The sequence below is a fragment of the Leptonychotes weddellii genome, chromosome 12 (assembly GCF_054177405.1).
Source record: "Leptonychotes weddellii isolate Sample4059 chromosome 12, ASM5417740v2, whole genome shotgun sequence".
NCBI lineage: Eukaryota > Metazoa > Chordata > Mammalia > Carnivora > Phocidae > Leptonychotes > Leptonychotes weddellii.
The window spans coordinates 85265151-85281834 of NC_138380.1; the positions used below are offsets into that span (position 1 = coordinate 85265151).

Below are 16684 nucleotides of genomic sequence, written 5' to 3' on the forward strand. Positions count from 1 at the left end.
AAGTTTCAAATCATTACAACCTGGAATAGAATAGCTCCTCAAACATTTCAGTCATGGTTATAAATTACCAAAGCCATATCATCATTCAAAAATGATTACCTTATCAGTCATTTCTAACAATCAATTCACTTTTATGCAAAGAAATGTGGGTTTAGAATATCAAAGGGACTTTAGTTTCCAAGTCCCAGGAAGTTAACAAAAGGGTCTGGAAAGCTTCAGTGGAAAAAATCAACAGGGTGTTGAGTCTGTACCTGAATCTTGGAGGTAGATTTTAGACATTACATTTAGGCAAGGTAGATTTTAGACGTTACATCTAGGCAATGTAAGATGCCTAGAAATGGGTAGAGGGGACTACACTAGAATGTTTTGTGTCCTCAGAAGCTAAGGGGTTAAGGCGAATGAGCAGGACTTACTTGGTAAGTCTTCTGGGAAGAAAACGTTATTGGATCAGGCCCTGATGAGCATGTGGGATGACCCCAGAACAATGAAGTTGAAAGGAATGGAGAGTCTCATCTACAAAGACACAGAATTGGAGGAACAGGATGCTTTCACAGTTTGGGGAACAGAGTCTTCTTGGAGAGGAGAATGAGAGCACAAATTAGAGTGGTTCAGTTGAAGAAAATCACATCCTGGAAATCCAGAGGAACTTTGGGGTGTGAAGGCAGCATTTTAGAGCTAACCTCACTGACCTGGGAAAACCAGGTTGCTTATTAGAGATGAGAGAAGTATACACATAGGTGGCAGAGATCAGGCCAGATTGGTAGCCAGGGGTCAGATTTTGAAAGGCCTTTTCTCTGATCTTCTGTTGATTTCTCGCCCTCCCTCACCATAGATTCCTTATTTTTACTTGTCGAAAATCATCACTAATCTAACATTGTCCTCCAGGTTGATCTTGTAGGTAAATCCAGTCACTGTGCTTTTTCATCTACTATTTATGTCCTTGAGATTAGGGGAAGGAGGCTGAAGGCAGTTAAGTAGTAATTGTTAAAATATTTGTAGAAGGGCCCTCCTGCATTAACTTGGACCCACCTGTTAACAAGTCTGAGAAAGTATTCTGACACAACAGCACACAGGCTTTATGCACACTTTAATTAAATAATCAGAAGTGTTACTTGTTTCTTTCCTCAGCATTTAAAGAATAGCCCATCAGTGAAGAACCCTATAAAATATTGTGTCGCTTTATTTACCTTTCAGGTTTTCACTGCCAGGAAAATAAATTTCCTTTGATCCAAAATTGTTGTGAGATGAACTTTTGAAGTTCTCTTCCCACCTTGTCTGGAATCTTTAATCTTTACAGATCATGAAAGTAGAAAAGATTGTTGCAAAATCATTGGTTGAATTTAAGACTAACGAAAGAGTGGCTTTTAAGAGGCCTTCCACGTAGGTACAGAGCACAGACCGATTGCCACAAGCCCTGTAGGATTACCTGTAGCATTTGCCATGGTCTTATCCTGGCCTATTCCTCTGGGCACTGCAATAGCCTGTCTTTTTTATCTCCTTTCCCTACCTAAGCAAGAATTTGATTCTTTCAGAGTCTAGTTCTTTAATAGGTTAAAAAAAAAAAGTTGTCTATGAAAAAATCAGACATGTTGTTTTCTGCCTATGTGCATATCTAGATAGTATTATAGAAGAAAAATGAGCAGTCCATCAGAGCTAGGGCCAGTTCTGCCACTTTCATTTGTCTCTTTAATAAATTGTTACTGAACAACTTCTGTATATCAGACATTTTCTAGAAGTGCAATTTTATCAAATTATTTAACTTCTCCATATTTCTGATTCTTCACAATATCACTGGACAGATAAATTCACCTATACGTAAGAGTTGACTAATCCATGGCATGAGGAAGCTCCAACAAGTGTAGATAATCCTTCCTCCTCTTTATTGACTTTTGAAGATTAAAGTTTAAACATGCATGATGTCCTAGAAGAGTATGAGGTCAAAATTTCTTGGTTCTTGTTTTGCACCTACTTGCATTTGCTGAACTTGTCTGATTTTACATAACTTCTTTGAACAATAGCATCTCCACTTAAAACAGGATCATTAATAGGAAAGAAAGAGCCTTTTATCTAAGAAAGCTTCAGGGCAGTCACTTCATATATATATTTAAGATAGTTATAATGCTCTTTCACATGATGCTTCCACAGCAGACTTAATATCATATTTTCAAATTTTTATTTTATAAATGAATCTCACTCATTAGTGTTCAGAATAGGAAGAAAGGGTGAAATACAGATTCACAGAATAAAAACATCCTAGAGAAGTTCTGTGTGGGTAAGAAAGATGCCAAATCAAGAAACCAAAAGTATTAGAGTTATGAAGTGAGGACAGGATCAAATTCTTAATTATGTATCATTACACAGTAGATTTGGTGTAATCAAGAAAAGAAGGATAACAACACTGGAAGGAAGATGTCCACTGAAGGTTGGACTTCAGATGTAGCAAATAAAATAGTCTGGATCAAGCTTGTCAACAAAGGGTACATCTATCTCTATTATCAGATCTTTCTTTTTCTTTCAGTATTTATAATGCCCTAACAGAAAATTCACCTTGAGATTGATTATCAGATTCCAGAAGTATCACAGTTATTTATTTATTTAATTAGTTATCTTAAAAAATTTTACTTTAATTCCAGTGTAGTTAATGTGCAGTGTTACATTAGTTTCAGGTATACAATATAGCAATTCAACAATTCTATACATTGTACTCATCTGATAAGTGTACTTTTTAATTCCTATCACCTATTCTACCCTTCCCCCCTCTCGTGTATTTATTGATTGATTGATTGCCATTAATTCCACAAAATATTTGAAGAGTTTACAGAATTAGATCAGAGGGGTTGCCAAAAAAACAGCAGCAGCAAAATAACGATAAACAATAACAACAAATGGCAAGGAAGGAAAAGAATCCTATTTCCAATTGCCATGTAATAGTATTTAAAATGTTCAGTTTTTCAACAAAAATTATGATATAGAAAGAAAAAGGAAATTATGGCCCATACACAGGAAAAAAGTAGCCAATATTAACGGTTTCTGATAATCACAGACATTGATCTTACTACATAAAGATTTTAAATCAGTTAAAACTAAAACAAAGCATGTCTAGAGAACTAAAGGAAAGTATGAAAACAATGTTTCACTAAATACTTTCACTAAATATCAATAAAAAGATACAGATGATAAAAAAAATCAGAGGAAATCTGGAGTTGGAAAGTAAAAAAATTGAAATAAAAAATTCACTAGAGGGAACCCCCAGCAAATTTGGACAGACAGAAAAACTAATCATCAAACCTGAAAAGAGGTCAATTGAAATTACTTAGTCTGACTGAGGAATAGAAAGAACAAAGAATGAAGAAAAGTGAACAAAATCTCAGAGACCTGTAGGACACCTTAAAGAGTACCAATACATGCATAATGTGAATCCCAGAAGGACAGAACAGAAGGAAAGGGGCAGAAAGGATATCTGAAAAAATAAGAACCCCAAACCTCTCAAATTTGTTGAAAAGCATAAATCCATGTACCCGAGAAGTTCAACAAACTCCAAGTTAAAATCAAAGCGATCCACAGCTAGATATATTATAATCAAATTGGCAAAAGCCAAAGACAAAGAGAGAATCTTGAAAGCAGTGAGAGAAGCATCATGTACAAGACTCAATAAGATAACAGCTGATTTCTCATCAGAAACCATGGAGGCCAGAAAGCAGTGAAATCATATATTCAAAGTGCTGAAAGAGAATAGTAACCAAGAATTACATGTCCAGTAAAATAATCTTTCAAAATGAAGGAGAGGAAAATGACAAGGATGTCTGTTCTTGCCATTTCTATTCAACATAGTGCTGGAGTTTCTAGCCAGGACAATTAAGCAAGAAAAAACAAAAAGAGAAAGAAAGAAAAGAAAAAGGCATTCAGATGGGAAAGGAAGTAATAAAACTATTATTTTCAGATGACCTGATCTTTTATATGGAAAATACTCAGGAATCCGGAAGGAAAATCTATTAGAGTTAATAAATTCAGAGGTGCCTGTGTGGCTCAGTCGGTTAAACATCTGACTCTTGATTTTGGCTCAGGTCATGATCTCAGGGTGGTGAGATCAAGCCCTGTGTTGGGCTCTTTGCTCAGTGGGGAGTCTGCTTCTCTCTATCTCCCTCTCCCCTTGCCTCTCTCTCCGCTCACACTCTGTCTCTCTTTCTCTCAAACAAATCATCAATCAATCTTAAAAAAAAAAAACCAAGTTCAGCAACGTTATAGAATATAAGATCTAAATACCAAACTAAATTGTATGTCTATCAATACACAGTCTAAAAATAAAATTAAGAAAAAATTCCATTTAAAATAACCTAAAAAACATAAAATATTTAGGAATACATTTAACGAAAGAAATGTAAGATTTACATACTGTAAACTACAAAACATTTTGAAAGAAACTTAAAAAGACCATGTAGAAAGACATTCCATGCTTATGGATTGGAAGACTTAATATTAAGTGGCAACACTCCCTAAATTGATCTACAGAATCAATGAAATCCCTATTAAATTCCCAACTGCCTTTTTTTCCCCCAGAAGTTAACAAGCTGATCCCACAATCTATAGGGAAATGTAAGGGACCCAGAATAGCCAAAACAATCTTGAAAAAGGTGAACAAATTTGGAAGATTCACATTTCTTGTTATCAAAACTTACTACAAAGCTTCAGTAGTCAGCTTTGTAAGGAGACATTATGATACTGGCATAATAATGGACATATATAAATGGAATAGAATTAAGAATCAAAGAAAAAACCCTAACTTTTATAGTTAATTGTTTTTCATCAAGAGTGCTAAGACAATTCAATGGGGGAAAATCGTCCTTTCAACAAATGGTACTGGGTAATGGGATAACCACCTGTGAAGGGATAAAGGAGGACTCAGTCTTCACAACACATACAAAAATTAATTCAAAATTGATCAAAAAGCTAAATGTAGCAGTGACAATTGTAAAACTTGAAAACATAGGTGGAATTCTTTGTGACCTTGAATTAGGTGATGGTTTTTTGGATGTAATTCCAATAATAGTTTTTTGGATAAAATTTTGGTTGCATTAGCAACCAAAGGAAAAAGGAATTTGACTTCATCAAAACTAAAAAAAAAAAAAAATGTGCATCAGAAAACACAGTAATGGAAGTTAAAAGACAACCCACAGAATGGGAGAACATGTCTGCAAATAATGTCTCTGATAACAAAGGACTCGTATCTAGAATATATGAAGAACTCTTACAGTAAAAAGACAAAGGACCCAATTAAAAATCGGTAAAGAATTTGAATAGATACTTCTCATTTGAATATACACAATAGGCCAATAAGCACATGAAAATATGTTTATTGAAATATGAAAACATCATTAATCATTAGGGAAATGCAAATCAAAACCACAGTGAGATATCACTTCACACCTACAAGAATAGCTATATCTTAAAAAATGGACAATAACAAGTCTTGGCATGGACATGGAGAACTTGGGACCTTTGTACATTGCTGGAGGGAACTAAAATAGTGCCATCACTGCAAAGTACAGTTTGGCAGTTCCTCAAAACCCTAAACATGGGGTTATCATATCACCCAGAAACTCCACTCTTAAGTGTATATACCCAAGAGAAATAAAGACATAGGCCCACAGAAAAATTTGTTAATGAATGTTCATATCAGCGTTAATCATAATAGCCAAAAGTAGAAACAACCTAAATGTCTGTCAACTGATGATTGGGTAAACATAATGTGGTATATATATTATATCGATTCAATGGGATAGTATTCAGTCCTCTAACTGATTCATGGATGGATTTTGGAAACATGCTAAATGAAGGAACCCAGACACAAAAGGTATGTATTGTATCATCCCATTTATATAAAATGTTCAAAATATGGAAATCCACAGATTTCAAAATAGATAGTTGCTGCCTAGGAACGGGTGAGGGAGAAATTGGGTATGACTGCTAATAGAAACAGGGCTTCTTTTTGTGGTGATGAAAGTGTTCTAAAATTGGTTGTGGTTATGGTTGTCAACTCTGTCAATATTCTTCAAACCATTCGATGGCACACTTTAAATGGGTGAATTATGGTACATGAATATGATTATGACATGAGAATTATGTCTATTCTGAGCTCCAGAGACATACTATCCAATTGCTCACCTTAAATATCCTTTGGAATACTTCAAAGATGTCTCAAAGACAGTATATCCAAACTGGATTAATAATCTACCCCTCGCCTCTTGTTCCGCTTTTAGATTTCTCTGTATCAATGTACAACTCTGTTCTCTCATTCGGTTGTATAGTTCAGAAACCCAAGAGTCATTTTTTATATTTCCTTCTTTTTAACTAAGTCCTGCCCATTCTCCTTCCTGGGTTTCTCTTTTATCCATTTTTGTACATCTCTACATTACCACCAGAGTAAGTCTGGACCATTTTAATGGTCTCCTAACTAATCTTCCCATCTCCATTGTTAGCCATTTCAAATCTGTTCTCCACACTGAATTAGAGTGTGTTTTCAAAATGCAAATCGAATCATGTCACCCCTATGGTGACCTATGGACCTATGGACCCAGATTCTAAAGAGACCCTACACGGAATAGCTTTTTTCTGCCTGTTCAGCCTTTCACACCTGATTCCTACTTTGAAAAAAATCAGCAAGTCATACAAGTAGATTGTAAAAAAAATTATTAATCAGATTATGTGTTTCAATGTCCTAAAAAATTTCTCTTCATGAAACACACCACTATTCAGGATTTCACAGGTAGGTAGATGATTTAGAGTTATTGCATTATTTTTCAATAATATTTTAATGATAATGCTTGATAGTATTATTATAATGACTTTGACCATAAATTCATATTTCAATAAAGAGATAGAAACCCAATTTTTCTTTAATTTTCCCTTCAATTTTTAAAAGCAGAGGAAACCCTTCTTCAAATGGAATCTTATTAGAAAGCCCAATGTGAAATGAGAAAATTAGTTGCCCTGGTAAGATAATGGAACCTGGGCTTCTGTCAGCTTGATCCTCCTCTTAGCTTCTGACCTAGATTCTGAACCATCTAGGGAACACAGCTGAAATCCACTGGCTTAACCTATCAAACATCATAAAAAAAGGAGCAGTGCCATGGTTTTGACTTTTCCATTTGCATTAATATTTCTTCTAAAAACATTTGTTTTTGGGAATCTTCCATGTACCTATTTTTTACATCCTCAATGCTATCTCCATTCCTCTTTTCCTCTTGTAGTTCCTTCATGTTGATTTATATTAATTTCCATTCCTCTCCGGGCCACCTGCACTGTATTCATTTCTCCTGTGAGAATAACCTCAAGGGTTCTTCATGACAGTTTACAGAAAAATCCATCATTTGAGATGCACTTTTTCATTTGGTGAGATGAATGGTGCTTTCAGAGACATTGACTGTTTACCCTTTCGCTGACCCTGTAAATGCCGATGATTTGCCCATGGAGCACACTGAGATGAAATGCCAGTTCTCGCAGAAAGTCTCTGTGCTCTTCTACTCAGATGACATCTCTTCAAATGTCTGGCTTCCGCTTCTCCAACTTTTCCCCCACATTCAACCACTACTGTCTTCAATAGTGTGCTGGTAAATGTTTAAATAACTGGCTGTCCTGCGGGGAGGACAAACCCTGATTTATAGTGCTTGCCTCTTTCATCCTGGCCAATTTCAAACCACCAGTGTTGCCACTGAAAGGTGGAGCGAGGCAGATATGTACAGTGACAGAGCATTACATAGCCTTCCTGCCATACAGAGACAGCATAGAGGGATAACTTCAAGGGCATAGGTCATAGGAAAATAGTTAAGAAGTGAGGAATTTTTAAATATGTACTTTTTAAAAAAATTTATTTATTTGAGAGAGAGAATGGGAGAGATAGAGCACAAGATGGGGGAGGGTCTGGCATCAAGCAGGATGTGGGGCTTGATCCTAGGGCTCCAGGGTCATGACCCGAGCCGAAGGGAGCCTCCCAACCAACTGAGCCACCCAGGCACCCCTATGTACTTATTTTTAATACACAGATTTTCCTTGACTTACATGGAGTTGTATATCCATTGTAAGTTGAAAATATCAAGTTGAAAATGCATCGTATATACCTAACCTACTGAACATCATAGCTTAGCCTAGCCTACCTTCTCATCTATACACCACCTGCCCATGCCCCACATAGGATTCCTGTGGGCTTTCCAGGAACCAGAGATCCCTCTCATCCCACCCTTCCGTGTTTGCTTCTGCATCCCAGACCCTGCCCACCACACCTCATCCTGGTGCTCTGTCCTGCTGGCCATGAAGGTACATTTCAATGTCACTAAGGACCCCTGGCTGACATTCTGGAAAGCTCTGGCACTTGATTCCATGATCTTAGCTCCCTGGCTCTCTAGTCCTTGGTTCCTTATTTAATCCTGTGATATCTGCTCTGCTCCCTGCATTTGGTGGCTCACGTAGAATCCCTTCTGTGATTTACAGACCTCGACTTCTTGTTTTTCTCTCAGCTCAGCCTGTGTCAGGCTCCCTATGCTGTGAGGAAGAGACATTCTTTTACCTACCTGAGGCTCAAGGAATCCCTCCCAACCAGGTGAGTCTTCCTGTTGCCTCTCCCCCGTCTCATATTTCTCTCCCTCCTCACAGCCATAGGAGAGAGATTCAGTAGTTATTCACATTTCAGTGAGATAGTCTAGCTGGGATTACCTCCACAGTACCTGATACACAGCTTATGATCAAACGTTCGACTCAACTGAAATGCTCTCTCTCTAGGGGAGTTAAGACTTGAAGAGAGAAAATCAATCAGCTATGTTTTATGTAATTCCTCCAACTCTTAGAAAATACAGGTTTTTTTGTTTTGTTTTGTTTTGTTGTTTTTGTTTTTTTATCACTAGAAAATGGTGACCAGGAATATTAGAAACCCAGGTAACCTTCCAAAGGTTTTTACAGGTTAAATATATTTGAGAGAAAGGTGTTGGCATTTTCATAACACCTAGAGGCACAATGTTTTTCTTTTTTATGCTAACCCTTGGCTTTATAAAATGGCTGGAAGTTTTCCAGTATTTGCCACTTGGAGGGCAAATGTCCTTTGCCCTGAAATGAGGCTGAAATCTGGCTAACATGGTTTTAACAGGAAGTGTTCTTGGACTTTCAGGAAGATGAAAAGCAAACACAGGGACAAAAAGAAAAGACAGGGGCTGGAGCTGCCACTCCTTGACAAAGGAAAAGAGTTGCACATTTTAGCTTTTTTACTTTTTTACTTTTAAATGATCATTGAATTCATCAGGTGTTGGGTTTCTAACACCAACCCTGAGATCCTGGGCCTGTCATTGTTAGTGTTCACCTCACTGAGACCAGTGGTAAGAATAGGTTGACCAGGTGGCAGAAATCCTAAAAGGACAACACCAGAAAAATGATGCTTGAAGACGAACTCTATTAAATTATAAAAAGTGAAGGGGTCTTCAGAATGCAAATGTGATGAGCACCAAAACACTGGTTTTGGGAGTCTGGGAAGAAGAGCTGGTGATTTGAACAGTTACATTTATAAGCTTCGATTTTAACTAAGATCCAAGTTCAGAGCCTTTGAATGCTGAAGGGGGGAACGTCTGAGATATAAAGTTTCCTAAAGAAAATGAGAACAAAGGTAAAGGAGATGGACTATGGCTGCTTTGCAAACATGGAGTCCAGGAAATGCTTTGAATGGAGATAAAATGGAAGTAACTTAGGCTTCTTATGTGCTATTTACTTGAAGCATGTTTTATCTTAAATGTATCCTGTGTACTGTTTTCATTATCCTCATTAGGGGATTATGAGAGCACTTATTTAGTTTAAAATTCTTGTCTTTCATTCCCTCAAGACTCATCAAATGTTGTATTAATGTAGAAGGGTAAATAATATTGGAAAAGAATTTGCTCTTTACTGAATCACAAGGAACATTACTTTTTAAAAAATATCCTTAAGAGAGAAAGGTCTTTACAGTGGTAACGCTTCATATTTTAGTTGCAAATGTGTATCTAATTAAAATTCCATATGACAATCATACTATATTATTTAAATACCAAATGATCATTAAAATCACATTTAATTGTGGCTTAAAAAATATAACAGATATGTACCCAGGAAACAGCTGCTAAACATCACCAAGATTTCCTTGATCAGCTTTGTTTTCCTCAAGCATTTCCCAGTTACAATGAGCCTGGTTGGAACAACTATTTCTTTTATACACACACACACACACACACACACACACACAGAAGCACTACTGATGTTACAAGGGATTTTGTTTGAATGACTGACAATTTTGTGAGAGTTCTGAATGATTCAAAAATAGTCATGCCAAATCAAGCCTGGATTTTCCATTTTTACTCTGATGTACCATGTAGAACTAAAAACCATCTACAGAAGATCAAGTATGGGTTATGTTGAAGATGGAGAAGAGGAGAGGTCTGTAGAGCTCAGAGGGCTTAAAAGACAAGGAAATGACAAATGCATGGTTTCGTATGCTCTGAAGCCTTTGGTGGCACCAAGTCTTCCTCCACACAACTCTGGCTGTATTCTGTCAAATCTCTATGTTACTTTGAAAGCAATTGGATATCCACTACTCATTTTCCAAACAGCCAACAAAATTAAACGCTCTCTGAGGAAATGGGTTTTGTGTGGCCAAACATCTTCATGCAATTCATTGTGAATCTTTGATTCAGAGATTGTAGACATGGCCGTCGCCATGTCCAGGTTAGGAGGCAACATTGCAAAGGGGAAAAAAATTCTCCTCTTAGGAAACTCCTTCACTTCTGCTTTTTTGGTGCACTTCACTCACGTTGTGACTTCTCAGGATACCAGTCATCTTGACTCCGGATTTGGAAAGTCCTCAATGGTAAACCCATTGTGCGCTGTGCCCTGCGGTATCAGGCCTGAATCTATTCTTCCCCTGAAGTCTGCCACTCTGCACTTACTTTCCTTTCTGTTCGTAGCCCCCTCCCCAGCAAATCCCTGTTCCTTAACATCTACACCAGTGGCAAACCGTTTAAAATAATTCACATGAATATGCAAACTTGCAGCGAGTTGTCTAGCATTGTGAGGGGGAGCCATGTAAATGGATCTCCCCCTCTCCCCACCCTCCTCCCTCCCTCCCCCCCTTCTACCTCCCTCTGCCTCTGATTTTCTTTTGTTTTAGAAAGGCAACCCAGGACTTCTGGGTAAGAATGTGATGTCAGCACAAGTGTCTAATTCCTCTCCTTTCAGGTCCCCATTAAAATGACCGATAGGTATAAAAATAAGAGAAAAACCTGCACCCGGTGCTGACGCCCGGGAAGGCTGAAAAGTGCACACCGCATCTCCAAGAATTTCTGTTAGAGGAGAATGAATCGAATGAAAAGGCAAACTCGTGACTCTCCCTCGGTGGAAGAGGGGCAGGATGCAGACAGAGTAAAGTGGCAGAGACACAGGCAGAAACCTGCTAACAGCCCTTAGGTTAAAGGAGCCAGGGCCGGCAGGAGGTTAGACCGTTGGGAGGTCAGGAGCACATCTGGATTCCTTCAGTGTGTTTGAAAAGTGTCAGCTGCTCCCTCGGGGGAACTGAACTGGTCATAGAGGCTACCCTGCAGCCCAGGCTGGGCGAGGCAGCTCTGCGGAGGACCACAGGGTGTGAGGCGTGGTGTTTGTGCTCTGAGCCTCACATGCATCTCAGCTTATTTCCTGAGGATACGTTCTTGGAAGGAGAATTACCAGGCCCAAGGCTATGAACGTTTCTATGATTACTGATCAGAAATTGCTCCATAAAAGGACTGTGTTGCTTTATACTTCCACTAAGCAGCAAATTGCTGGACCCTTTTCACCAACCCTCACCAGTGTCAGACACCAACGATAGATGAAAAATGACAACTCATGGCTGTTTAATTTTGTGCTTGAGTATTAACGGAATTGAATTTGTTTCACTTTTAACAAGCGTGTGTTTTTTTCTTTTTTGAATTGCTTTGTGCAGGTTTTCCCATTTTGGGGCTCACCTCTTTCATATTTATTTGTGAAGTTGCTACCTTTGAGGGTGGGATTCCAGTTCTTTATTTCCATATTTTAAGGCAGAAAAAAATCTGGTTCCTTAGGGATGGCACAATAGAAATGCAAACATGTGAGCCAACCGAGTGGTACAAACTTACCCTTGCTTCCTGCCTGTTTCTTGGGCCTGATGGTTTTAGAAGATGCTCTGATTTCATGGCTGCTTTTATTTATATTTTTTTAGTGTGGGGATCTGGAAATATATGTTTGAATTCTGATTTTGTGAGCTTTCAAATTAGATCACCTTGTCTGATAAAGGGAAGAGCAGGATCCTTTCTTCTAGGGAATGCCTCAGAAGGAGTAGGCTGGATGCTTGTCATACGTACATCTCTTTCTTCTTGACCAATATTAACAGATCCTGGGAGACAAAGACTGATTTGCTTATCTTTTTATCTACCCTCCACCCCCATAGCCTAGCAAGGTGTCACACGATGGGTGCTTGATGCAGAAAAGATTGATAGGGAGGTTTTAAGAGACGGAGGAGCACGACCCTAAGCAATGAGGACAAATGAGCAGGGAACAGAAGGGCCCCAAAAGGAGAGGATTCTGGCAGTTAGAAACCAAAGATAAACATTGCCTGTTTTATAGCTTTGCTTCAGGAGACTTGAGTTCCAGGGCGGGCCAAACTAATTCCACACTTAAACAAATATATTCTATATGGCTCACAAGGCAACCATGGCAGCTTAAGACGGCTCAATTTCCTATTAATAGCCCCACTCAAAATGGTCCCACAACTCTCTCCCCGGAGCCTGAGACTCTAAAATATCTGAGGCTGGCCAGCATGCCTCCTGAAATTCTTATGGCCCTTAAATTGGACTGGCTTTTTTTTTTTTTTTAGTAATTTCGATTCTGAGAAAGAAAAAGTAGCTCATGCGGGATACCTGGATATCTTATCCTTTACTTACTTCTTTACTTATTCCAGCAAATGCTTTGCAGATGCTCCACTGGGAGGCTGCCGAGGGGGAAACTCATGCCCTGGAGGCATTTCTCTCATCCCATTTGAAGACCCTAATGAAGTGGGCTGGTTGCTGAGCTGTAGCAGCTTGCCGCTCTCCGCAATTGAATTCCACTCTCTAATGAGTTCCCCTAAATCTGCCATCAGATGACTTTATTGACTTTCAGATCATAATTAACCAACACTCACTTTTTTTGCAGTTATTTTGACTTTTTTTCTTTTTTTTCCCCCCATTCTGTGATTGAATGTCTGGACCCAAACTAAGTCATGGATTCCGACAGATACTTAATGACCAGGCACCAACAAGGGACACTGTCTCTCCTTGTCACTTCTGAAAGAAATATTACTGGGGTAGGAGGGGTGGAGGAAAAAAAGCAGCCTAAAGTATTTTCCAGAACCGCTGGATGTCTTAAAAGGTAAATAGGAGGAAAGTAACCCATCAGTGGGTAATTGACACTGTTTGTGACGTTTTTATTACTTTTCAATTAGAGGAGGTGATAGAACATTTGGTTACCTTCTAGACCAGTAAATTCTCCAGCTCAGAAAGTCTTGGCTTCATTAGAAGCACATGCTGGTTAAAGTTGTAGATGAACAAGGCTAAATCAGTTGCCACCTTTTTCCTTTTTCTTTAGGCAGACTGAGATAAAATCCTGTGATAAATGAGCAATTAGGCAAAGCCCTCATTATTTTTTCTAAAGGAACGTATTCTTTTCAGCATCCCCCATCATTTAAATTTGATTTCCAGAGTGTCCAGTACATTGCCTAAGTTGGTGACCGCTCATTAAATAGATACCACCTTTCAACCCATGTGTGCACGATCCATACTGTCCGCACGCCTTTTGTAAAGTGTTCTTTGAAATACTCTGCAGATAGATTTAAGTGCCTCACAATAAGGAGTCAGGACCTTGCACCTAGGGGATATTGATGACTCAATTAATTAGTGAGGTGGTCTTTAATGGGCCGAGCCATGAGTCCCATTTTCCTGATGGGAGCTTTGTGGCCCAGAGGAAATTAAGATCAGTTTGACACAGGGCTAATTGCACAGATGTCACTTAAAGGCAATTAGATCCTTTCCTCTAAAGCCAGGTTTCTGCTTTCCAACCCTGCTTTCCTGATAATCACAACATGCTCTTGTAACTCCTGTCCCACCACACATGACCGTGTATTCTGGGGCAGTTCATTTCACTTTTCTGAGCCTAGTTTCCTCATTTGTATAGTGGGGATGATGCTATCTTCTTTGCAAGGTTTTCATGAGGTTTAAATGAGGTGTTATTGCTCAGGTGCTTTTCACAATGTTTGCTGGCTCAGAGTAATTGTTTAGCATAGAAATGCAAGTAATACACATCAATATTAAGAATGATAATCTGGATTTCGTGCTTGCAGATGAGAAGCTGCTGCAGTTGGGACCCTTCCCCAGCTCTACCAGAAGCAGCATCACAGAGCGAACATCGCAGAGCTCCTGGAGCCCGTGTATGATGTCTGCGTCTGCCAGACAGGGGGCACTCAGACTGCTTCTCTCTTGGCAGCTTCTACTCTAAATTTGAAGCACAACTTGATGGGGCTCATGTTGAAGTTCAAAGCAGTCTGGTAACTGATTAAAAATGTCTTTCCCAGTTTGTGGCTCTCTCTGTTCTCTCTTGAAATAAGAAACTGGCCTGAGGTGGAGGGGCTCAGGGAGGGGCTGGGAAAGGGGCAGTGCAGGAGAAGGTGACGGTGGGCTCAACCCCAGATGAAGATGGTAGAGATGCTCTGGGGACAGAGCCTGTCAGCTATAGGGCGTGGCCAACACCTGGCCTGAGTCAGAGCCTGAGGTTGGGCATTGGGGGTTGAAGATGTGCCGATGTTGGCTACTGTCAAATGGAGAAACTGCTTGCAGTTATCACTTAATTATTATTTAAATTATTCCTTGATCAGAATTTGAGTGGCTGGAGTCTAGGGTCTGGAGCGGGGGTCCTAGAGTCTTCCTTGCCCAGAGCCCCTGGAGGCTGGACGGGAAGTCTGCCCAGTCTTGCTAGAGCACAGCTGGCCAGGGCCAATGTCTAAATTAGGCTGTCCTTTTGGACTTCGGAAAAAATTGAGTCATGCAGGCAGATTACCCTGAGAGAAACTTTGTGCTCTTTTAAAACAGAGTCCTATGTGCGGTCCTTCAGGAGACTGAGATTGTGAATGATAATTCTTTGTCATTTGAACAGTTTCCAAAATCTCTTCTGAGAAGTGGGCCAGCAGCTACACCCAAATGACTCGTGGCTTCTCTGTTTGGAGAAGCACCTAGGACAGGTGACTGGACAGGCTTGGCAGCCAGGCAGACGTGGGTGCAGGTCCCAGCACTTCCATCTGGGCGTGGGAGCTTGGGAAAGTTATTTTACCTCTCCAAGCCTCCGCTTTCCCTGCTACAAAGTGGGGCAAATGATGCTTATTTCAGGGCTTTGCTAGGATGAAGATAAGTACTGTGATATTCTGTGGCACAGGAACAACGGGTACAATGAGTGCTCAGCACAAGGCAGCTATCGATGTTGGTGACGTTATTTTCACTATTCTACCTCTTCACTGAGTCCCAGGAATCAAATACTTATCATATGGTACAACTGGGATAGAAAAGGGAAGTGATAGAGCATGGGGCATCAGGGCCAGTGGGACCTCACCCGATCCACACCTCATCCCACCAGTCCGTTATCACTGAGCATTTTGCTCAAGGAGAAAGCAGGCCTGCACAGTGAAGTGGCTTACATGGTCGATCAGCTGGGAAGTACAGGGGCCAGGATTCAGACCCAGGCTTGTTGGACATGACGGTTCATGCCGTTTTCACCAAGAGTGCAGTGTCCACCCCTTCTGGAGTCATGAAGAGCATAAGCCTTTTGGCTAAAGGATGATGTGTCCCACTGGGATCAACCTGCCTGGGAACTGCCCCACCTCCCTCCTGTTTTAAGTCCCTGCCTTAGGTCATGTTGTTTTGCAAGCATGGGGTTCTTCTCTTTCCCCAAGTCCCTTCTTTTCCTCCTTACTATGCACTCCACCTTTTCTAAGGTAGCTGAACTATGATTCTTCTGGTCTTCAGAGCAGAGCTTCTTGGATTTCTAAAGGACTTGCTGCACATACCTCCATCATCACACCTGCTCCTCTGACTTGGAAAGATCTATCTATAGACCTGTCTTCCAACTAGACTGTAAGATGCTTGGGAGCCATAGTCAACCTCATGCTCTGATGCACAGAGCCTGGCCACAGTAGAAGCCCTGTGTAAAATCGAACTCAACTCGACTTAGAATTTTGTTTCCAAGCTCATGTTCCTTCATTCCTTTATCTATAAAATCGAAATGGAATAAAAACAGTGAGAGTGGGGGCGCCTGGGTGGCTCAGTCGTTAAGCGTCTGCCTTCGGCTCAGGTCATGATCCCAGGGTCCTGGGATCGAGCCCCGCATCGGGCTCCCTGCTCAGCGGGAAGCCTGCTTCTCCCTCTCCCACTCCCCCTGCTTGTGTTCCCTCTCTCGCTGTGTCTCTCTGTCAAATAAATAAATAAAATCTTTTAAAAAAAAAAAACAGTGAGAGTGATTCTGCTTTGAATATGGAACAGTGGTACTCAGCTGGGTAATATCATACCTACTTAATTAGAGCTCTGTTCCTGAATGCACATAGGAAACAGGACACATTGACCAAATGTGGTTCCAAAGCACATTTAATTAA

At 39.9% G+C, this 16684-nt stretch overlaps 1 long non-coding RNA gene across 1 annotated transcript in view; it reads left to right on the forward strand.

Moving 5' to 3' along the window:
- LOC145716610 (uncharacterized) overlaps nucleotides 1-16272 on the forward strand; it is a 35337-nt gene extending 19065 nt beyond the window's left edge. Inside the window, exons 3-4 of the long non-coding RNA XR_014139424.1 lie at nucleotides 8511-8593; nucleotides 14390-16272. This is a non-coding gene — a long non-coding RNA (uncharacterized LOC145716610). The remainder of the gene's footprint in view (nucleotides 1-8510; nucleotides 8594-14389) is intronic.
- Nucleotides 16273-16684: the final 412 nt, after the last annotated feature.